Genomic DNA, 25,186 nt, shown 5'->3' with positions numbered 1-25,186 from the left:
GAAATCATGAATCCACAAGATAAGAGTTGACATTCACTGAAATTAGTTTCATCAAAAGATGGACTGTATGGTGTTGAATGCACTTGAAAAAACAACAAATAATATTTTGCAAAGTACTTAGCTGATCTGGTGCTGAAATTTTCCATAAAGTTTAGAACAAAATCTATGAGTTTAGTGTAGCATCTTCATTACACCTTTTCTCTATGTAAGCAAACTGTAAAGTATCCATATCATAACCTACTCATACAAAAATTTGTTGATAACATGTTAAAGACATTTGATAAAAATACATAGCCACCGGTTGAAAAACATTATGGCATTTTGGTGTCCTGGTTTTTGGAACAGGAACTATCTCAGAAATTTTCCACAGTCTCAGTATGTACTGTATGCCTCGTTTAGAGAGCATTGGCATATTTCACAGAGAATTGGAGATAGTTGTTCCTTACAGAAAGAAACCGCCTTTGCACTTATTTTATCAGGTCCAGCCACTTTACTACACTTCACCCTCTTCAAGCTGTCCATAATGTCATTCTGAGTTAAAACTATTTGCTCATCATTATTTGTTTTCAAGAATTCATAGATGGTGTGTTGGTGTATAAGAAAGTCAAGGATGTCAAACCTACCTTAGAAGTTATATAGGTCTTACAATAATTTTCAGGATTCTGTACATCCGTCATGCCTGCTGTCTTTGTAACTCCTAGCTGCCTTTGTGTCATACCTAAATAGGCTTTTAAGTTTCTGTGTACTTTTTTTTTTTTTTTTTTGCATTAGACAATCATATCAATTTTTTACTGTAAAGTTTTTAAATTTGTCCTATCTTTGCCTACAACACAATTTTTCCTCATTCAGCAATTGTTTGAGTTTATTTGTGATCCAGGGTTTATTTGGGTAGCATTTCACTGTTTTACTTGGAAATACAATATCAGCAAAGAAAGAAATGTATGAATTTAGGACATCAACACTGTGATCAGTACTAGCATTTACATCATACAGCACACTCCATTCAGTCTGATCTGAACAGCCCCAAAGAGTTTCACACTTTCACATGCATCCGCACTCCATGTCTGGACATATTTCACTCTAGGTTTGGAAGTTTTTAGCTTTTGCTTACAAATGGGTGTTAATAGAGAATTATCATGGTCAAATAGTCTTAATGGTTTGAGTTTTTTTAGACACACTCTTGTTTTCCAATGTCATAACAGTGATTCAAGATATTCTCACCTCTTGCAGCAAAATCAATATATTGTTGGTAATGGGGAATACAGTTCTCAAAATGTGAGCCATTAAGATTTCCTGTTATTATTTTAACTGCATCTGGAGGACTAGATTAAATCTTGCACACTTCTTCATACAGGTGTTCTTCACCAGTTTTCACATTAACCCAAGACGTCCCGTCGACGTACGGGTACGTTGCAACATTTTGCATTTGCCAGTCCCGTCGACGTACAGGTACGTTTTGCAATTGCAAGGTCCCTAATTTGCATAATTTTCAATTTTCGCGCGTGATTTTTCGTACATATACACAGGACACCCTCCTCTATTCCTCTACAAGATGCCAAGCAGGGACAACGCCTTACACCGCATAACCTCCCCCCCCGCACGCCATTGTCTTGGCAATTCACCTGTTACCGGTGACCTGGCCAGTAAAGACATTCAGGTCCAGAGTGATTCCCCAATCAATGACAATGTGGAGGAAAAAGTTTACTGAAGCATTAGAGGAAGAAACAGTCAGAAATGATGATCAGGTAATGTGGCAAAAGAAGGTCAGGAATGGTGATGAGTTAGTCAGTGAAACAATGCTTATAATGCCTGTATTACCGTTTGAAAACCAATATACTCTCGTACTACATATAAATTCGTACCAAATAAATAAATGAATACTGTTTAGGAGTGGTGTGGAATAGTTGTCCTCCCACAGAACTCGTTTTCTTTGCAGCCTGCCTGATAGAAAACCCAGTAAGGTAAGGAGGTACTCCTACCTGTATCGGGTATTTTAAACCTCAGGTGAGCGATTTCTCTATTAATTTTCGACGTTTCTCACCAAAAGCGGAGGTTTTAACCAAAAAATTTTTTTTCCAAAAATGGTCAGGACTGGGGGGTGTCGGAGATGTGAAAGTGGTCGGGACGTGACGGGTTAACACCAGGTGGGATGTATACAACTATTAAGATAAAATGGCCTCAAAGACAATGACATGAATTCAATATTGTCATTATAGACCTCGTTCACAAGTTATATCCCTGCACCATTGATTGTTGACATAAGCAGAAACACCACCACCACCGTTTTGCTCCAGTTATGTTGATCTGTCACCTCTAATTAATTCAAAGCCATCAATTTGATAAGCAGAGTCTTGCTCATTCTCTGTGTCAAGCCAAGTCTCTGTTAAGCAGATAGCTGATGTTTTTCAGGATGCATAATTCCATTTGCACTGGGCTGCCAGTTCATCCACTTTATTCCTTACTGAGCGGACACTGCCTGACACACACATTGGTAGAGGAAGTTTTGAACCTCTCCTTCTGCACCATATTCATACTCTGCAACGCCGTCCTCATTTTCTTCCATACCCAGTTTGTTTGACAATCTCAGGAATTCCCTTTAGGGTTGTTGTACCAAGGGAAGCCAGAGACAGAAGTTCGTCACGGCTGGGAACAAGCTGCCCATTGTTGTTTACATCCAGCCCGCCATTTCCACCAGCTGACAGGGACGCCTCACTAAAAATTATACCTCCCAGCACAAACTGACAAAGTAACGACAAAAGTCTTGCTCTGAATGATCACTGGTCACGTATTGCCTGGTATATGTGGAGGCACCTCTATCCATGAAAAATTGCTTATAAACTCATAAAAACAGGGGAACTGGAAGACACAGTGGTGGCCCCTCCGACTTCTACTAATGGACTCCCCCTGTGACGTCATCACCACCTGCTGCCAGTACACGCAGACATTCACATAGAGACGGCCTTGTCATAGAGAGGTCGATGCTGGGAATGGTTGCTGATACGAGGGCCGTGAGAGAACGATGTGAAGGTCTATCAGATCATATGATGGTGATATGCAAGATCAAGCTGAGAGGAGAGAGGTGGACCAGGAGCGAGAGGAACATCCAGAAAGAATGTCTGAAAATCGAGAAGTTGAGAATCAAAGAAAAGGCAGATGAATACAGGATCAAAGTATGGGAGGAGCTGGAATCAGTGAATCGGAATGAAATGGATCTGGAGAGCCTGTGGAATTCATATAGGGTTTGCTTAATTAGGAATGCTAAAGAGGAGTGTGGTGTGGCAAGAGTAAAGCAAAGAAGGGTACGGCATGGTGGGATGCAGAGGTTAAAGCCCCTGTCACACATACGTGACTCAAGGCCCGACCACGGCAGGACTCAAGGTCGTGTCCTAGTTGGCTCCCACGCCTCTCGACTGGCCCCGAATCTAATCTGCTCATGACTGCCTCACGACTGGTCGTGACGTCCTCAAGAACGTGACCAGATCACAAGGTGACTGCAAGGTGACTGCAAGGCGACCATGGGGCAACGGAGCAACGAGTCTTCAAATTTGAAATTTTAATGGATTTTTGTCAGCCAGGACCGCCCAAGAATGCAACACAATTGTGTGATGCATTCGGGGAATGCACGACGCCCCCCGAGCCTCCCTCGAACCCCCGCTGACCCCCCACGATGGCAAGTGCAGGCCTCTCGTGCTTTATATGCAGCTTGCTCGCCGGCACACAGTTGTCATGTGTGACTGCTGTTGCCAGATCGCCGACCGCATGCAGTTTCCCGCCAAGACTCTTGGCACACTCTTCGTGCAGTCTGGGATCGGACCTAGCCCAGTCATAGTGTGGTCTGCTTGCAGTTGTCATGTGGTCATGAGCCATGATTCCAAAGCGCCGACTGGACTGTCAAAATGCGTTGCATGGTTGGCTCGGGGTCTGGTTGTGGTCTGATCGTGGTCTGCTCATGGTCGGCGACTCATTACGCAGTCATAACATTTTTTTTGTCGGCGACTGCACAGACATGCAACGAATGCATCATGATGCATCCAATTGAGCTAAGACTGCTTCAGTACTGACCTACGACACTCTCGACTATGATGCAACTGTGACCCGACCTTTGGCAAGTCGTGAGGTAGCCATGACTTTTTAACGTGCGTGTTAAAAATTCTTGAGGCTTGAGGAGTCGTCCCAGCAGCTCATGACCGCCCTCCAGAGTCCAGGCTTTGTCGGAGAATCAAGGGACGACCAATGACAAAAGCCGTTACGACCTTGAGTTGCGCCTCGGTCGGGCCTTGAGTCGCGTATGTGTGACGGGCTTAAGAGAGCAGTGGAGGACAAGAGGAAGATATGGCTAGAGCGGTTACAAAACAGTGGTTCAATGGAAATGAGAAATGAATATACTGAGATCAAGAAGCACATAAACAGACTAGCGAAGAGGAAAAAGAAGGATGTAAATGATGATTGTGGAAGAAAATTGAATGCAAATTACCGTACTCTGAAAATCGGAAGTTATCCTAGAAAGAGGTGCGGAAATGTAGAAGTAACATTGGAAAGAAATGTGATAGTGTGAATGATGTAAGTGGTCGATTATTAATCCATGGGGATGAAGTAAGGGCCAGATGGAAAGCATTTTTTGAAAGCTTGGTGCATGGGAATAGAGAGAGCAGAGCGGCTGTAAACATAATTGGTTTTGTGAGTGAGCAGAGAAGGAATGCAGTGCCGGGGAACGTGACACTTGCACAGGTGAAGAACGGAGTGAAACAGCTGAAAAATAGTAAAGCAGCTGATGTTGATGAGGTATATGCAGAGATGATTAAGTGTAGTGGAGAGAGCGAGATGAAGTGCTTGTTGTTAATATGTAAGAAGGCATTGATGAGTGAAACTGTGCCACCAGAGTGGAGAAAGGGTGTGATTGTGCCCATGTACAAAAATAAAGTTGAGTGAAGTGAGTGCAAGAATTATCGTGGCATAAGTTTACTGAGTGTTGTACGGAAAGTATAAGGAAGAATTATTATAAAGAAAGTAAGAAAGATATCAGAAGTTCTAGTGAATGATGAACAGGATGACTTTAGGAGTGGCAGAGGATGTGTGGATCAAATATTTGCAGTGAGACACATAGTGGAGAAGGCTTATGAGAAGAACTATAAAGCTTAAGACATTAATGGATCTTGGGAAAGCATACGACAAAGTAGACAAAGAAGGACTGTGGAAGGTTTTGTGCATGTACGGTGTAGATGGTAAGCAGCTAGGTGCTGTCAAGAGTTTTGATGATGGTAGTGAGGTATGTGTAACGGTAAATGGGCATCTAGGTGATTGGTTCACGTTCAGTGTGGGTGTGCGACAAGGGTGTATGATGTCCCCATGGTTGTTCAGTATACAGTATATATATATATATATATATATATATATATATGATGAGAGAAGTAAAAACATGAGTAATGGAGAGAGGGATGGCATTGGTGATGGATGGAATAACTCAAATTTGTTGTATGCTGATGATGCAGTGCTACTTGCAAATACCGGGCAAGAACTTCGTAGGCTAGTGCAAAGATTTGCTGATGTCTGTGAGCGTCTTGCCTTGGAAGTATATGTAGAAAATAATAAAGTGATGGCAATCGAGAAAGAAGATGATTCCCAGCGTCACGTTACAGTGAAGGGAGAGTGAGTGGTATTGATGAGAGTTCAAATACCTGGGTACAATGATAGAAAAGAGAGGGAAATGTGCAAAAGAGATGGAAAGTAGAGTGACACAAGGAAGGAAAGTAGCTGGTGCTATGAAGACCTTGATAAGAAACCGGCATGAGTGTTGCAGATGTGTGAGGCTTACATGAGGGAGTGTTAGTTCCAACTTTAACAAATGGATGTGAGACTAAGGTGAGGCATGAAAATGATAAGTCAAGAGTGAAAGCAGTGGAGATGGGACTGTTGAGGAATGTCTGTGGAGTACAGAGAGTGGATAGGATACGAAATAATGTTACTGGCGAAAGATGCGGGGCGAGGAAGTCTGTGGAGTACAGAGAGTGGATAGGATACGAAATAATGTGACTGGCGAAAGATGCGGGGCGAGGAAGTCCGTGGACACCAGAATCGAAGAGAGGGTACTAAAATTTTATGTTCATGTGGAGAGAATGGATAACAATAGAGTGGTGATAAAGATATATCTGAGCAAATTTGAAGGAGGAAGGAGGCGAGGTAGGCCAAGGAGAAGGTGGAGTGATATGGTGGATGAGTGTGTGAGGAAGAGAGGTATGGAAGTCAGTGTGGTTAGGTACCTGACAAGAGATCGAGCTAGCTGGATAAATGTTGTGAGAGGAAGCACATGATCAGGGATTTGGCACCCGTTTTTAACGTGACAGTGTTTGGATTGACTCTGTCGGATAGGTTTGTGTGCAGCTACGGAATGGGGTGAAAGTTTTTGGCATATCAGATAAAGCCAGGGTTCCAGGGTCTTGAATGATGAGTGAATGGAATCGTGGCCCATTGGATTGGGCAGACTTGGGCTGTCTAGACGTTGCTACTCCTCATTCTGCCCTAGGGTGGGAAAGGAGGTCCGGATGATGATAATGGAGATGAATGTTAAATAAATAGAGCGATGTCATATTTCCTGCCACGAGATTGAATTTGGATAATTATCCTCAACTCCGATGAAACAAGTTATAGCACTTCCAGCATTTCATATCATTTTTCATCAATAATCAACACAGACAGCTAGAGCTGAGAACCTGAGACGGAGTTTTCTTGTATTTTCATCGAAGATAACGAAGAAGTGAGGGAAGGACTTTATATTTGCATAAAGTACACAATATTTCTTCAATTGCTACTTTTTCCAAAGAAAAATATACTACTTTTTATCAAAGAATGTCCCCAATCTCTAGGTTTCTAATAATTTTGCCTGAGCGTCCCTACGTCCCTACGCCTTTGAAAATTAGTCAAAAGTCCCTAGGTTTAGGAACATGACCTTATGGTTGGCATCACTGGTACCCGTATATATATCTATCTATGTCTATCTATCTATCTATCTATATATATATATATATATATATATATATATATATATATATATATATATATATATATATATATATATATTCACTTAACCTAATCGTACGTTGACCCTTCCTCAAAAATCAATTTTACTTATACATTAACCTTTCCTCCACACACACACACACACACACACACACACACACACACACACACACCTCTTTCATACTAACAGCAGATTTTCACTTTAACTGATACTTCCACCTGCGTTCTCCAACACAGTTCGTAAACTTTATACTTCCTCTCCCCCCATACACATTCAGGTATTCATGCTCTCTTTTCCATATATTCATTTTCTTCAGGAATCCATCTCTCCCTTTTTTTTTTTTTTTATGCGAGGAAGAAGGAACCAAAAGCCATGAGCCAGCAGTAACAGTTCCCTCCAAGAGAAAAACAAAATACAATAGAGGGCCAAATTCAAGATCCGATCATTTTGAGATGCCTGGACACACTGCGTTTGAAAGACTGGAGATCATAGGCAGCAGGAAATACAGATAGAGGAAGACAGTTCCAGAGCTGACCTGTTGCATAAATGAAAGACTGGGAGTAACGGTTAACTCTTGCATTAGAGAGTTGGACAGAAAAGGGATGAGAGTTTGCTGCCAGACGGGTGCTACGCGCCCGTCGTAGAGGTGGAGGAATGCAAGCAGACAGTTCAGAGGAGCAGTGACCATTAAAGTAGCGATAGAAAAGAGATAAAGATGCAACAGTGCGGCGAAGAGACAGAGGTTGAAGGGAGTCAGTAAGAGGAGGAGAGTTAATGAGACGAAAAGCCTTTGACTCCACCCTATTGAGAAGAGCTCTATGTGGGGAGGCTCCCCACACATGAGAGTTGTATTCCACACAGGGGCAGATAAAACCCCTGTATAGAGTCAACAATTTTGCAGGGGTAAAGAAAGAGCGGAGTCGGCTTAGCACACCCAATCTCTTGGAAGCAGATTTTACAAGAGATGTAATATGATCTTTCCAAGATAAGTCCCGAGTAAATAAAACCCCAAGCATGTTCAAGGATGATGCAGGATTAAGCTGAATATTATTAAACATTAATGGGTATACCTGTGGAAGATTTTGTCGGGTTGATACGTGTAAGAACTGAGTCTTAGATGCATTAAAGACAACCATATTATTTTTAGCCCAGTCAGAGATACGAGCCAAGTCAGACATTAGGTGTGCCATAGCCTCATCCCTTGTTTCTTGAAGTAACTGTTGAGATGGGCGTTGCGGGAACTGAATGGAAAGGTGAAGGGTGGAGTCATCAGCGTATGAGTGGATAGGGTTAGATGTACAGCTTAGAAGATCATTGATGAATAAAAGGAAGAGAGTTGGTGATAGGACAGAGCCCTGAGGAACACCACTGTTGATAGATCTAGTAGAAGAACGATCGCCGTCTACAACAGCGGCTATAGAACGACAAGAAAGGAAGCTAGCGATGAAGGCACAGATAGAAGGATAGAAACCGTAGGAGGGCAGTTTGGAAATTAAAGATTTATGCCAGTCTCGATCGAAAGCCTTTGAGATGTCAAGTGCAATGGCAAAGCTTTCGCCAAAGTCCCGAAAGGAGGATGACCAGGAGTCTGAAAGGTAGGTGAGAAGATCGCCAGTGGAGCGTCCCTGACGGAACCCATACTGACGATCGGAAAGAAGGTTGTGATAGGAAAGATGCCTTAAAATTTTTCTATTAAGAATTGACTCGAAAACTTTTGAAATACAGGACGTTAAAGCATTTGGACGATAGTTGGAGGGTTGGGAGTGGTCACCCTTCTTTGGGACTGGCTGAATGAGAGCAAACTTCCAGCAAGAAGGAAAGGTACAAGTTGACAGACAAAGGCGAAAGAGTTTGCCTAGGCAGGGTGTAAGCACAGAAGCACAGTTCTTGAGAACAACAGGAGGGACCCCATCAGGCCCATATGCCTTGTTAGTACTGAGGCCAGTGATGGCAGAAAATACATCAACTGAAGAAATTTTAATGTCAGCCATGAGGAAGTCAGAGGGGAGAAGTGATGGAGGAACAGCACCGGAATCGTCTAAGGTGGAATTGGAGGAGAAAGTCTGTGCGAAGAGATCTGATTTATCGGTAGAAGAAATAGCTACAGAACCATCAGAGTAGAAAAGAGGAGGAAAGGATGATGAGGTAAAGTTGTTAGAAAGATTTTTGGCAAGGTGCCAGAAGGAGCGGGAAGAATTCGAGTTGGAGAGTTGAGAGCATTTAGTATGGATGAAATTATTTTTAGTAGAGCGAAGAACAGACTTAGCACGATTCCGGGCAGAAACGTAAAGATGATGTGATTCAGGGGTGGGTTGGCTCCGGTACCTTTTGTAGGCCTTCTCCTTGTTGCGGACAGCAATAGAACAAGCGTGATTAAACCAAGGCTTTCTTGCGTTAGTCAAAGGATATGAGAAAGGAATGTATGCTTCCATGCCCGAGAGAATAACCTCCGTAATGCGCAAGGCACACTCAGATGGCTCACGGCCATGGAAGCAATAATCATTCCAGGGAAAATCAAAGAAGTACTGCCTGAGGACCTCCCAGTTCGCGGCTCCAAAATGCCACAGACGTCGTTTCCCTGGAGGGTCCACAAGCTGTACCGGAGTGATAGGACAGGTTAAGGTAATAAGGTTGTGATCGGAGGAGCCCAACGGAGAGAAAAGATTAACAGAGTAAGCAGAAGGAGTAGTTGTGAGGAAGAGGTCAAGTATGTTGGAGCTTCACACTTGCTGCAGAAACTCTTTCACCAGATAACACACTGTCCCATCACACCCATATTTTCAATCCCCACCTCCACTATCATGCGCTCCTAGCCCTACCCCATATCTCTCACTGCCACACTTTTACAGCTCCACCCTCCCGCATCTCTGATACGTACACCATGTCTCTCCCTTATCCCATACCTTACCTCTTTCTTTGAATCTCATACCCTTACAGTTCACCATCTCCCTCCCATCCAACATACACCTCACCCCACACTCTAGTCACACACGTTTACATTTCACTCATCCCTGATCCTACATTGTTACACCTCACCCATCCCTAATCCTGCATATATCCACTCCCTCTCATACCAAAGACATAGACGTTCCCCCTCCATTCCACCGTCTCACACCTACTGATTCCCTCCCTTCCCACATTCTTACATCGTTCTTTCCCTCCTCCATCACACACCGCTACGCTGCCATACCCTTTCGTCCCTTCCTTCACTCACATACCTCGTTACCCCTCCCCACACCATCCCACACTGTTACATGTGTTCCTTCTCCCATCCCACACTTTTTTACCTTCTTCTTACCACCATCCCACAGTCCTACACCTCCACCCTACCCCTAACTCCGACACTTACACCCCTCCTCATCCCACTCTCTCACACCTTCGAACTATCTCATGCCACAGTGTTTCTCCTCCTGATCCTCTCTCTCCCTCACCTTCGCACCTTCTCTTGCGCGTTTGCACCCTTCTCCCCCACCTACGCAGAAAATCCAGAACACTACCATTCTTTTTCCCCCACAGGCTCTGTCCAACACTCTTACATTTATTTCTTAGCTTCCCCATCTTACATTTTTTTATTACTTCCTTCACCCTTCCTCCATCCCTATTCCCTTTCACACACCCCAACCTTTCCCTCCCCGACCCTTCTTCTCTCTACCCAATCCTCTTCCCCCACCACCACCAAAACTTTTCCAGACTCCGAAAAAAATCATTAACCAGGGCAGGAACCTGTTTACCTGATGGCTTAGATAACACGCTGGTCTGTGTCGTTCTTTCCAAAAATCCTTTGCTTCAGGCATTTTCTTTTCTTTCTCCAGTGTGCTCACATTTCCCTTTCCTCTTCACACCGAAAGTCACCCACATACAACTATGCAGTTTCTCTCCCACTCCTATACAGTTATCATCTCTCTCTCTCTCTCTCTCTCTCTCTCTCTCTCTCTCTCTCTCTTTCCTCAAGAATTCACATCCCCTCACACCACACTTTCTCTCACCTTCTCCACATCCAGTCCAGCACTGTTGCATCTCTCCCTTCCTAGTTTCAGATTAATTTTCACCTCTCTCTCCTAGCCCCCACCCATACTCTCTTCCATGATCATATATCCTGTTTCGAATTTTTCACCCTTCTCCCTTTCCCACACACTTCATCCTTTTGATGCCCACTGTTTTTCTCCCACACATTGTCCTACACTCTTACATCTTTCTCCCCTCTCGGCCTATACTGTACTTCCTACGCCCTTTATACCTTCCTCTATTATTCCTCCATCCCTACCAGCCTCCCCCCTTGCCAACATCACCCTGGCCCCCATATCGCATTTTTTTCAAGGGTTAAAGCGAAATCGGTACCTAGAGCAGGAACCTGTTTACAAGACTGAGATAACACGCTGTCCTTTTTTCTTCTTGTCCTAAATCTTCCCCGTCAAGGCTCTCTTTTTCTTTTTATAGTGTGTTCACATATATGCAGCTTCTCTTCCACACATATGCCCTGGTTTGCCCTTCAAAATCCAGGCTCTCTCTCACTCTCTCTCTCTCTCTCTCTCTCTCTCTCTCTCTCTCTCGAGAGAGAGAGAGAGAGAGAGAGAGAGAGAGAGAGAGAGAGAGAGAGAGAGAGAGAGAATGTGTGTGTGTGTGTGTGTGTGTGTGTGTGTGTGTGTGTGTGTGTGTGTGTGTGGTTGGGTCGTTGCTTGGCTGGATGGTTGGTTGGTTGGTATTTCGTTGGTTGGTTGATTGACTGGATGGCTGATTGCTGTTTAGCTCCTTGGTTGGTATTTGGTCAGTTGACTGGTACGTTATTGATTGGTTGGTTGATATTTGGATGGTTGATTTGTCTTTGTGATAAGAAACAGGGAAGTGAGCGCGATAAGAAACAGGGAAGTGAGCATGGAAGTGAAAAAGTTACTACATGACAGTATTGTGATACCAACTCTAACGTACGGAAGTGAAGCTTGGACGTTGTTGGAAGGACACAAGTCAAGAGTGAGAACAGTGTAAATGAGTTATTTAAGAGGAGCCTGTGGAGTCACATGGAGAGACAGGCTGACGAATGCGGATATAAAAGAGCGTGGTGGTGTTGATGTGGATGTGATAGGAAGCGTTATGAGGAACACACTGAGGTGGTTTGGCCATGTGGAGAGGATGGAGGGTGAAAGACTGACGAAGAGAGTGTATGTGAGTGAGGTGGAGGGGGGAAGAGGGAGGGGGAGGCCGAGGATGAGATGGAGGGATGTGGTGGAGAGGTATATGAGAGAGGGGGGTGTGAGTTGGGAGCAGGGCAGTGAAATGGCGGGGGACAGGGCGACTTGGAGGCGATTTGTTTGTGGCCACCCCAAACGGGATTGAGGCGTCTGGCAATAGATAGATAGATAGATTTGTCTTTGTTTGATTGGTTGGCTGGTATTTGGTTGGTTGGTTGGTTGGTTGACATTTAGGTGGTTGCTTGTATTTGATTGTTTGGTTGGTATTTGGTGGGTGTTTGGTATTTGGTTGGTTGGTACTTGGTTGTTTGTTTGGTTGGTCGGTTTGTATGTAGTTGGTTGGTTGGTTGGTTAGTTGCTTGGTCGGCTGGTTTGTATTTGGTTGGTCAGTTGGTGTTTAGTTGGTTTAGTTAGTCAGTTGGTTGGTTGATTGGTTGGTCAGTTGGTTGGTTGGTTGGTTGGTTGGCTGGTCCGTCGGTTGGTTGGAATTTCGTTGGTATTTGCTTGGTTAGTTGGTTGGTTTGTTGGTTGGTTGACATTTGGTTGGTTGGTTGCCTGTTGGTTGTTTGGCTGGTATTTGGTCGGTGTTTGGTATTTGATTGTTTTTATTTATGGATGTAAGAAGGAATCAAAGGCCAGAAGCACGTTAGATTGTTCTCTCCAAGAAAATAGAAAAACAGTATAACCGAGAGCCAAATTCAAGATCCATTCATTTCACGATGCCTGGACACACTGCATTTGAAATAGCGGAGGTCATAGACTGCAGGAAATATAGAAAGGGGAAGACAGTTCAAGAGTTGACCTGCTGCTGACATGAAGGACTGGGAGTAACGGTTAACTCTTGGACTGATGAGTTGGGCAGAAAAGAGATGAGAGTTTGTTGCCAGATCAGAGATACGCGCCTACCATAGAGGTGGAGGGATGCAAGCAGACTGTTCAGCGAAGCAGTGACCATTGAAGTAGCGATAGAAAAGATATAAACATGCATCAGTGAAGCGAAGAGATAGAGGTTGAAGGAAGCCAGTAAGAGGAGGAGAGTAATTGAGACGAAAAGCATTTGACTCCGTCCTTGTTGAAAAGAACTGTATGCGGAGTGCTTCCCCACACATGATAGTTGCACTTTACACAAGAGCAAATAAAACCCGTCTACAGTATAAGGTCAACAACTGTGCAGGGGTAAAAACGACATGGAGTCGGCTTGGCACACCTAATTTTTTGGAAGTAGATTTTGCAGGAGAGGTAATATGGTCTTTCCAAGATAACTCCGAGAGAATGAAACCCCAAGTATGTTTAAAGATGACGCAGGATTAAGTTGGATATTGTTAAAAATAGAGAATATTCCTGCAGAAGATTGTGACGGGTTGAAGAATGTAAGAACTGAGTTTTGGGGTTCATTATAAACTACAAAATTACTTTTAACTCTATCAAAGATATGAGACAAGTTAAAAGAGGGAAGAATTTTAGTTGCAGAGTTCAGAGAATTTAGTGCTAATTAAAATATTTTTGGCAGAGCGAAACACAGACTTAGCACGATTCTAGGGAGAAACATAAAATGATTCAGGGGTGGGTTGGCTCCAGTACTTTTGTAGTCTTGTTGTGTACGGAATTAGAACACTCGTGATTAGAAAAAGTTTTTTTTTTTTTTTTTTTTTTTTTTCATTAGCCACAGGATATGACGTAGGAGTGTGTTTCCATGCCCGAGAGAATAACCTCCATGACATGCAAGGCACATTCAGATCGTTCTCGGCCAAGGAAGCAATAATTATTCCAGGGAAAATCACAGAAGTACTGCTTTAGGCTTTCCCAATCAGCAGCTCCAAAGTGCCAAAGCCGCTGTTTCTTGGGTGTGTTCACAGGCCTTAATGGAGAAAGACTACAGGTTAAGGCGATAAGGACGTGATTGGAGGTGTGTAGCAGAGAGAAAACGTAAACAGTGCAAGTAAAAGGATTAATTGTAAGAAAGATGCAAGTATGTTGGAACTCACCAAGATGGTCGGGATACCTGTAAGGTGGTGTACAAGCTGCTCTATGTCATTAAGGACAGAAAAGATGTAGGCTTGTTTGCCAGGCGGATCAGTGAAAGAAGAGAAGAGCCAAAGAATGGCGATTTCAGAGAAAGAAGAAATTGACAGGATGTGTTCCGTCTCAGAGATAAGATATTCAATGAATTTTTCATAGTCAACAGAATTAGAGTTATTTAGTCAGAGAACGACAGGATAGCCGAAGCTAGAGAGTAAAGAATTCAGAAGATTCAAGTTCAGGAACACGTAAGCAAGATATGTTGATACATATATATATACACAGCGGCCAACTTTGGCTTAAAAATGAGTACAGAGAGTGTAGAAGGATACAGAGAAGATATGCTATGAGTCGCCTCAGACAGTTGAGTCTCAGTGAGGAAGAGAAGGTTATGTGTAGAGGAGAGGTGGTGATCAACAGGGAGAAAGTCAGAGGAAAGGCATCGAATGTTGCAGAAATGGAGTGAGTCAGACAGTGGTTCCAGGAATCTCGCTTGGTCGTCGCCAGGAGAGGGGCGGATGGTGAGGGTTTTTATGGTCTCCCCCCCCCTCCTCCCAGGGACTCCAAGGGTGGGTGAGATTTTTTTTTTTTTTTTTTCAAAGAGGAAGTGCAGTATTGCGCATGTAGTTTGGTGTTGACATTTAGAAGAACTTGTACTGGAGAGCATGCTGGCCTACCGTCTATGTTACCGAGACACTGTAAAAGTTCAACTAAGGGGCATTGTCAGAAGGTAATCCCGAGGGCTGATGCAATGGGAGCTTCTGCTCTCCCTGTCATCGGTTCTCCATTCACCTTGGAAGTACCATCCTGATCAACTGGTGCCACTTCCTAGTACCTACCACACACACACACACACACACACACACACACACATACACACAAACACACACACACATATACATATATATCTATCTATCTATCTACCTATCTATCTATCTATCTATATCTATATCTATCTATCTATCTATCTATATCTATATCTATCTATCTACCTCTCTCTCTCTCTCTCTCTCTCTCTCTCTCTCTCTCTCTCTCTCTCTCTCTCTCTCTCTCTCTCTCTCTATATATATATATATATATATATATATATATATATATATATATAAATATATATATATATATATATATATATATATATATATATATCTATCTATATATATATATATATATATATATATATATATATATATAGATGTCATCAGCTATTACAAGTCTACTGCAGAACAAAGGCCTCCTCCAACCTTCCCCACGAATTCCTTGACTGAGCCAATCTTGCAACGTTTTCCCTGCAAATTTCTCTATCTCATCTCTCCACCTCATGTCTGGTCTTTTTCTGCTACGGTTTCAATCTCTTGGTGTCCAGCTAGTCAGCCTCTTGCTCCATCGGTTATCCCTTATTCTTGCTACATGACCTGCCCACCTCCATTTCTGTTCTTTTATAACTTCTATAATATCTTTGACTTTAGTCTGCTCTCTCACCCAGGTTGATCTTTTCCTGTCTCTTAAAGATATTCCCAACATTGACCTTGCCATTGCTGTCTGAGAATGGATTAATTTATTTTCCATCGATTATGTCAGTTTCCAGGTCTCACAACCATATGTCATAGCAGGAATTATACATTCGTTATATACTTTCATAATGTCTCTATGTTTACCGAAGCTTTCCATCCAATTGTAATGCGTCTTTTTATTTCGCTATTATGATCTTTCGTTAATTTTAGTATTTGCCCCAAGTCACTGTACAGTACTGGACTTTCTCAAGAATTTCTTCTCTTATTCTGATGACACTCTTTTGTGTCTGTGGATTAAACATTAGTTTTACTTCGGTTCATCTTTAGCCCAACTTTGAGACTCTCTGTTTAGGTCATTTAACATTTTTTGCAATGTCTCTGCAGTTTGTGAAATTAGAACAATGCCATCTGCAAATCTTAAACGGTTTAGCTTTTCTCTATATATGTTCACTCAATTATTTGCCCAGTCTGGCTTTCTGAAAATACTTTCTAGGCATGTTGTAAATAATTTTGGTGAATTTGTATCTCCTTGACGCACGCCCTTCCCAATCTTAATTTTTTCGAGTCGATATGTAATTTAACTGTAGCAGTTCCCTCTTTATATATGTTTTCGAGCAATTTTACGATGTTCTAATTCACTCCTTGTTCTCGCAATGAATTTATAATTGCTATATGCTCCACTGAGTCGAAAGCCTTTTCGTAATCAACAAAACTTAAGCACAGTGGTTTATTATATTCTGTAGTTTTCTCAATTAGCTGATTCATTGTGTGTACATGATCAGTAGTTAAATACCCGCTTCGGAATCCTGCCTATTCACGAGGTTGGATTTTCTCCAAATTTGTTGTTACTCTGCTCGTAAGGTCTTTAGTGAAGAGTTTGTAAATGATAATAAGATAATGGGTCGAAAGTTACTAAGATCTTTTGAATCACCTTTTTTGTAAAGTAACATAACTATTGCATTATATTATGTTTTGCGAATTTTCTTCTTTTTTATACATTGAGTAAGTAAGTGAGCAAGCTTGTTTTGTACTTCTACTCGTACTCTTGCATCCAACAGTAAATCTGCTACTCTTCCATCTTCTCCCAGAGCCTTCCCTCTTTTCATAATTTTAAGAGAAATATGTACATCGTCTGGTGTTACCTCAGGTATTTCACCTGTGTCAACTGAAAAGTTAGCTATTGGTACTGCTGTAATTGATGCATACAGTTCTTTGTAAAACACTTCAACTCTCTTCACCTTCTTTTCTCTGCATTTAATAACCTCACCGTTTTTGTCTCTCAGTGATGTAAGTTGTTGCTTTCCTAGTGCCATTTTACTTCGAACCTGTTTCAGACTTGTTCCTTTTTTGATGGTTTCTTTGATCTGATCCACGTTTCTCTTCCTTTTTTTCCTTCTCTTTGTCTCTTATTGATAAGCTTATTTAATTCCTCTCGTTCTATTTCATCTTTCTTAGTTTTTACTTTCATTTCCTTCCTGTTTTTCATAAGCTCAAGTGTCTTTTCTGAATATTTCTTGGCTTTGGTTGTATTAGGTTTTCCAACTACCTCCGCTGATTCTCTTATCACTTTCGTTAGTCTGTCATTCAGTTCAGCAGTGTGACATTCAGCATTACTTAGAGCCTGAAATCTGTTCCTTATCGCCTAATGAAAGGCTGCTTTGTTTTCGTTTACTTTTATTGGGCATATCTTTTTATCTTCAATCATATTTCTTTCACTTCTGAAATTGAATCTGGCTGTGTAACTCACCATTCTATGGTCACTTCCTATATTTACTTTGTTGATAACTGTGACGTTTGTTACCGTGTTATTTTTATCTGCTATAATGAAGCCGATTTCATTCTTTGTTTGTCCATTTGGGCTTCTCCAGGTCCACTTTCTCCTTGTTCTTTTGTGAAAGAATGGTTTCATTATTCTCATGTTATACATTTCAGCAATATTTACCACCATTTCTCCTCTTTTATTCCTTTCTCCCACTCCAAATTTTCCTATACATGCATCTCCATTTTTTTATTTCCAAACTTTTGCATTTGAAATTTCCCTTGAGTTTGAATATAGTATATGTGGTCTTTTCTTCTTCCATAATCTAAGAGATGACGTCGAAGAATGTTTTTATTTCTTCATCTAAGCATTGAGAAGTTAGTGTATATACTTGGATGACTTTCAGGGTAAAGTCTAATTACAACCAATGCTGCTGTCTTTTTTTTTTTTTTTTGCCTATCGACCATTGGGGCCGAAGCCCCTGGTCATTAAGGCCATATATATATATATATATATATATATATATATATATATATATATATATATATATATATATATATATATATATATATATATATATATATATATCAGTATCTATATTTATCTATCTATATCTATACCTATCTATCTATCTATATCTATCTATCAATCTGTCTATCTATGTATCTATCTGTCTATCTATATAATGGAAGAAAGAAGGAACCAAAGGCCAGGGGCCCGCGAACCGTTCCTTCCAAGAAAAAACAAAAATAATACAAAAGAGAGCCAAATTCAAAATCCGTTCATTTCGAGATGCCTGGACACACTGCGTTTGAAAGACTGGAGATCATAGGAAGTAGGAAATACAGAAAGAGGGAGACAGTTCCAGAGTTGGCCTGTTGCATAAATGAAGGACTGGGAGTAAAGGTTAACCCTTGCATTACAGAGTTGGACAGAAAAGGGATGAGAGTTTGTTGCTAGACGGGTGCTACGTGCCCGTCGTAGAGGTGGTGGGATGCAAGCAGACAGTTCAGAGGAACAGCGACCATGGAAGTAACGATAGAAAAGAGATAAAGTTGCAACAGTGCAGCAAAGAGACAGAGGTTGAAGGAAGCCAGTAAGAGAAGGAGAGTTAAAGAGACGAAAAGCCTTTGACTCCACCCTATTGTGAAGAGCTGTATGTGGGGAGTCTCCCCACACATGAGGGCTGTACTCTACACAGGGGAGAATAAAACCCGTGTATAAAGTCAACAACTGTGCAGGGGTAAAGAAGGTACGGAGTCGGCTTAGCACACCTAATCTCTTGGAAGCAGATTTTACAAGAGATGCAGTATGATCTTTCCAAGATAAATCCCGAGTGAATGAAACCTCAAACATGTTCAAGGATGATGCAGGGTTGAGCTGGATAATATTAAACATTAGTGGGTACTCCTTTGGAAGATTATGTCGGGTTCCTAGGTGTAAAAATTCAGTTTTTAATGCATTAAAAACAACAACATTATTTTTAACCTAGTCAGAGATATAAGCCAAGTCAGACATTAGGTGTGCCATAGCCTCATCCCTTGTTTGTTGAAGTAACTGCTGAAATGGACGTTGCGGGAACCAAATGGAAAGGTGAAGGGTGGAATCATCAGTGTAGGAGCAGATAGGTTTAGATGTACAGCTTAGAAGGTCATTGATGAATAAAAGGAAGAGAGTCGGTGATAGGACAGAGCCCTGAGGAACACCACTGTTGATAGATCTACAAGAAGAACGATGGCCATCAACAACAGTGGCTATAGAACGACCAGAAAGGAAGATATAGATAACGGCACAGATGGAAGGATAGAAACCGTAAGAGCAGTTTGGAAATTAAAGATTTATGCCAGACTCGATCGAAAGCCTTAGAGATGTCAAATGTAATGGCAAAGCTTTCGCGATAGTCCCGAAAGGAGGATGACCAGGAGTCTGAAAGGGAGGTGAGAAGATCGCCAGTGGAGCGTCCGTGAGGAGCCCATACTGACGATATATATATATATATATATATTGCCAGACGCCTCAATCCCGTTTGGGGTGGCCACAAACAAATCGCCTCCAAGTCGCCCTGTCCCCTGCCATTTCACTGCCCTGCTCCCAACTCACACTCCCCTCTCTCATATACCTCTCCACCCCATCCCTCCATCTCATCCTCGGCCTCCCCCTCCCTCTTCCCCCCTCCACCTCACTCACATACACTCTCTTCGTCAGTCTTTCACCCTCCATCCTCTCCACATGGCCAAACCACCTCAGTGTGTTCCTCATAACGCTTCCTATCACATCCACATCCACACCACAACGCTCCTTTATATCCTCATTCGTCAGCCTGTCTCTCCATGTGACTCCACAGGCTCCTCTTAAATAACTCATTTCCACTGCTCTCACTCTTGACTTGTGTCGTTCCAACAATGTCCAAGCTTCACTTCCGTACGTTAGAGTTGGTATCACAATACTGTCATGTAGTCACTTTTTCACTTCCATGCTCACTTCCCTGTTTCTTATCACTGCTTTCAAGGAACCAGCAACCTTTCTTCCCTGCTGTACCCTTTCAAGCACTTCACCCTCCAAACCTCCATCCTTACTCATCACACTACCCAAATACTTAAACGTACTCACATCTTCCAATTCCTCACGATCCAACCTCGCTGTACATTCACTAACTTCACCTCTCTCAAAGACCATCATTTTACTCTTCCCTACATTCACCTTTAGGTTCCGTTTCTTACACACTCTCTCAAACTCATCCACTAAGCCTTGCAGCTCCCCTTCGTCTTCACTCAACAACACAGTATCATCTGCAAACAACAGTACAGGGAGTTTCCAAACACTATCCTCTCTCACCAGGGCCACTCCAACATCCACTACCCTACCTTGTACCTCTTTTATTACCCCATCCATGTACAGATTGAACAGCCATGGAGACATGACACATCCCTGTTTCAAACCAACTCTCAAAGAGAAAAATTCACTTAGTTCACCATCCACACGCACTGCAGCCTTCGCACCATCGTATATGCTCTTCACAGCATTCAACAACTTCCCATCTACTCCATATATTCTTAACACTTTCCACAATCCTTGTCTATCCACCCTGTCATATGCTTTCTCCAAATCCATGAAAGCCGCATACAACTTCTTTCCCTTCTCTAGAAACTTTTCCACTAAAGATCTAAGAATGAATATCTGATCTACACAACCTCTTCCCTTCCTAAATATATATATATATATATATATATATATATATATATATATATTTATATAGATATATATATATATATATATATATATATATATATATATATATATACACACACACACACACACACAGCCATGCATATATACATACACTCTTTCAAATGCACACATACACAAGTACTGTACATGTATATATAATAATTTTTCATTTTATTTATTTTTATTTATTTAATTATTTTTTTGTCTATTTTTAAAATTACATTATTTTAGAAAAAATACCTGATCTTAAAACCCTAGAACTAAAAACCTGAAAGACAAATCGCTAACCTATGCTAATGCCTAAGGATACAGAAAGCTAAACATACACTAATGGTAAAAAATACCCCGACCAAGAGAACACCATTGTGACTGTCAGTCGAGGCACAACCTAATATAGGGGACATCAGTATATGAAAGAGATCCAGACGAGTCAGGGACATTTCCATAATTATACGTCAGCTGTCGGCCCTAATTAGGACAACTTAAACAAGATGTTATAAAGTATTGACATACGTATAAAATGTGAAGTACCTCTCCCAACAGACAACCAGTGACTGCAAATGCGCAATACCTTTCTATATTCCACACTTGCACTCATCAGCGGGTGACTGTCAGGCGAGGAACGGGATTTAATGTAAGGGACATTGATATTAGAAATAGATCCGTCGTAAGAAAAAACTATTTCAATAAGTCAGCTGTCAACTCTAATTAATGGTACAATATATACATATTTACACTCGATAAAAACGATAACCATATAATAAAAAATTCACATCACTCTGATCAATTCGGTCTCTCTCAAGAAAGCCATCAATTTATCAGGCATAACAATATCCCCATCACCCAGGATGGTCGAAAGGGTGAAGGGGACATATGCTGTGCCGCAGTAATTTATCAGTGCAACACGTTCACAAATAAATCGCAGATAACACCGCATTACAAATGTCACATTGTGATGGGAAGCTTCTTTCAATATATGGTTTCATATGAGTAAAAATTGTGCTATTTAATCGTAGTCACGCCAACACTTTTTCTTCCAGGCGACTGGGACGGTTGGCAGTATCCCAGTCACCCAGGTGAGGCTCACATGTTGGAATATATTTTAGTCTGGTCCACTGACCTTGCCACAGAAATCTATTGATTTCTTTGTGAGAGAGAGACTCGACCTTAGATCACAAGGAACGTCCCAAGTCTCCTCGAGCTCTACAACTGACTTTGCAAGTCAGCCTGCTCATTGCCATAAAAACGACAATGGCCAGGCTGACTTTGCAAGTCAGCCTGCTCATTGCCATAAATACGACAATGGCCAGGCACCCAGATCAGTGTGAAGGACTTGTTGCATGAATGCAATTTATTAACAATGCGGCCCTTGATTTCATTAGAATTCGTAGTGCAAGAAGCAATTGACTGAAGGGCTGATTTTGAATATAAAAATATGACACATGAGTCATGCCTGGAACTGAGAGCATAGTCTATGGCTTTGTCAATAACAAAAAGTTCGAAGGTAAACACAGATGTATGAGTCGGCAACCGATACCTGAGGGCACATTCGGTCGACCATACACTAGCACCCACACATTCACTGAACTAGGAGCCATCAGTGTACAATTGGTGGGACCCCAAGTGACGAACGATGATGTTACGAAACAAGTGGTGAACCTCTGCCTTCGGCACTTTGGTCTTTGGTGCTGGGAGCCAGGAAACATCAAGAGTAAAGCCGGGTGGCTCCCAACGCACTATATTTTTAGACACCAACTTGTCACAGTCACTGAGGTCCACACCAAACTTTTGAGTCAGTAAATGGAGGCGAACGGCAAATGGCCGACAAACCCCCCACAGAAGATGGTGGTACTGATGCTGGGGGGTACAGGCCACATTGCTGATATTACTTTTTCTAGTTGTTCATACACTGTAGGACAATGCCAGGTGGTCTTGGCGAATACAGAGGGGAGGCACATTTGTCTCCACTTCCATACAAGCTACACAGGTACACCGGATGGCTCCAAGACATATTTGCAAACATTTACTCTGCAATACATCCAATGTGGCATCGGATGACGAGCCATACACCTGTGCGCCATAGTCAGCTTCGATCGAATAAGGGACTTACACACTATGAATAAAGATTTTCTGTCAGCTCCCCATGTAGTACCTGCCATGTACTTGAGGACATTTAACGGTTTATCATAACGAGCAGGTAAATTATGAACATGAATTTTAAAGTTCAAACGATGATCGAAATGTAGGCCCAAAAACATCACAGAATTTTGAAAAGGTACTGCCTGATTATCCAGTCAGACACAAATCAGGTACATTACGATTTGTGAAAACTACAGCAGCACACTTTGGGATGGAAAACTTATACCCCCACTGCAAGGCCCATTGATGGACAGAATCAAGGGCTGCTTGAATCTGCAAAGCCAAAAATTGTGCATTACGGGAGGAGTGTCATATTGCACAATCGTCAGCATAGAGTGAGTATATAAGATTCCTCAGGATGGGAGCTGATGACAGAATATCATTGATCATAATACTAAAGAAGATGGGTCTAAGAACACATCCCTGAGGCACCCTGTTTTCCTGGATAAATATATCTGATGGTACATTACGGAGGAATTTGACAAAGTCCTGTCCCTTAAGAAAAGGAATTAAAAATAGGCAATTTTCCTCCTAAACCATAAGCATTGAGCTTCATTAGTATACTGTCACCATGTCATGTCATAGGCTTTATGGATGTCCAAGAACACCCTTGTCTTGAATTCTTTATTAGCAAATGCCCCTGCAATACAATGCTCCAAATTCATTAAATGATCTAGTGAACTCTGTATTTAGAGAAGCCACATTATTGATCATTTAACAAATTCTTCGACTCTAAAACAAAAAGAAGCCAATTATTAACATTCGTTCCATGACCTTACATAGACAAGAAATCAACACAACAGGATGAAATGAAGTGGGATTCGTAAGACGACCAGCCTCTTTGGGTATCAGTATGATGTGCGCAAAGAGCCATGAGTTTTGGAACATTCGGGACGCCCAAAGCTCATTGTACAATGCTAACAGCTTTATCAGGTTGTCCTGATTAAGGTGCTGGATCATACAGTACATGATGGTGTCTGAGCCAGGGCTGGTGTCTTTACAAGATGTAAGGGCAAGGAGCAGTTCATCTATCGTAAACTCTTGGTTGTACGGGGAGACTACGTATTCTGTGGCAAAGTATAAGATTCATAGCTCAGCAGTGCGTTTATGATATTGAAGATGCTGATCGTAATTGGCTGAGCTACTTACAAGGGAAAAACTCCTGGCAAGGATGTTAGGATGTCTATGAGATCGTCATATATGATATTGTTCACCTGCAAGGTGGTAACGGGGATATATGGGTCTTTATTACTTAATATTCTAATGGTGGATCAGATGTTACTAAGTGGTGTACTGTGATTCATCGTGGAAACAAAATTCCGCCAGGAGTCATGTTTGGTCCTTCTTATTATTCTCATTGCCTCAACCTGTGCCTGCTTGTATGCAAGGAAATTTTCCTCAGTGGGCTGATTATAAAATATCCTGTATCTCCTATTGGGTTTTCTTTACCCAAGGCGTCCCAATAACGTATAGATACGTTGCAACGTTTCGTCACAGTGAATCCCAATTATACATGCATATGTTTTGCAATTGCAAGGGCCGTCATTTCCACAAATTTTAAATTTCGCATGTGATTTTTGGTATGTAGATGCGGGACACCTTCCTCTACCTGCTGCCAGACGGGGACACTGCCTTACCCTGCGTGACCTCCCCCCCCCCCACACACCACTGTCTCAGCAACTCCGTTGTTAATAGCGACCTGGCCAGTAAAGACATGTCGCGCCATGGTACAAAATTCAAGGCAAGAGTGATTTCCCAATCGATGACGATGTGGAGGACAAAGATTACAGAGGAAGAAACGAGCAGAAGTGACGAGGAGGTAACTTTGCCAAGGAAGGTGCGGTATGTTGATGTGTTCAGTGAATGAAACATGCTTATATTGCCTATACTTCTGGGTGAAAACCAATATATTCTTGTACTACATATAGATCCGTACCACATGAACAAATATCTACCTATTCTGAAATGGTTTGCAATAGTTATCACTACATAGAAAATGAAACACCCGCAGCACGGCTCCAGAGAACATGGTACCATGTGTTTAAAGGGTCACCTGTTCAGATCACTTCTAAGCTCAGGTGAGCACTTTTGGGGGCATTTTTCCAATATTTCTCATAAAAAGCAGAGGGTTTAGCCAAAAAAAAAAAAAAAACGAAAATCCGCCGGAAATGGGGGGGGGGGTGCAGTGGTGAAAAATCGATCGAGACACAGCGGGTTAATGCTTGTTGGCAATCCGACAACCACCAATAAGCTCTATGCTTCGCATGAACTGTAGAAATCTTGGGAATAGCAGCTTCAGCCGCGTATAATGTGTTATTGGTTAGATTTT

This window comes from Coenobita brevimanus, chromosome 113, assembly GCF_032717465.1.
Source record: "Coenobita brevimanus isolate Jiangsu-jjx chromosome 113, ASM3271746v2, whole genome shotgun sequence".
In the NCBI taxonomy this organism is placed as follows: Eukaryota; Metazoa; Arthropoda; class Malacostraca; order Decapoda; family Coenobitidae; genus Coenobita; species Coenobita brevimanus.
The sequence above is the reverse complement of the archived record's forward strand: the minus strand, read 5'-3'. Positions refer to the sequence as shown.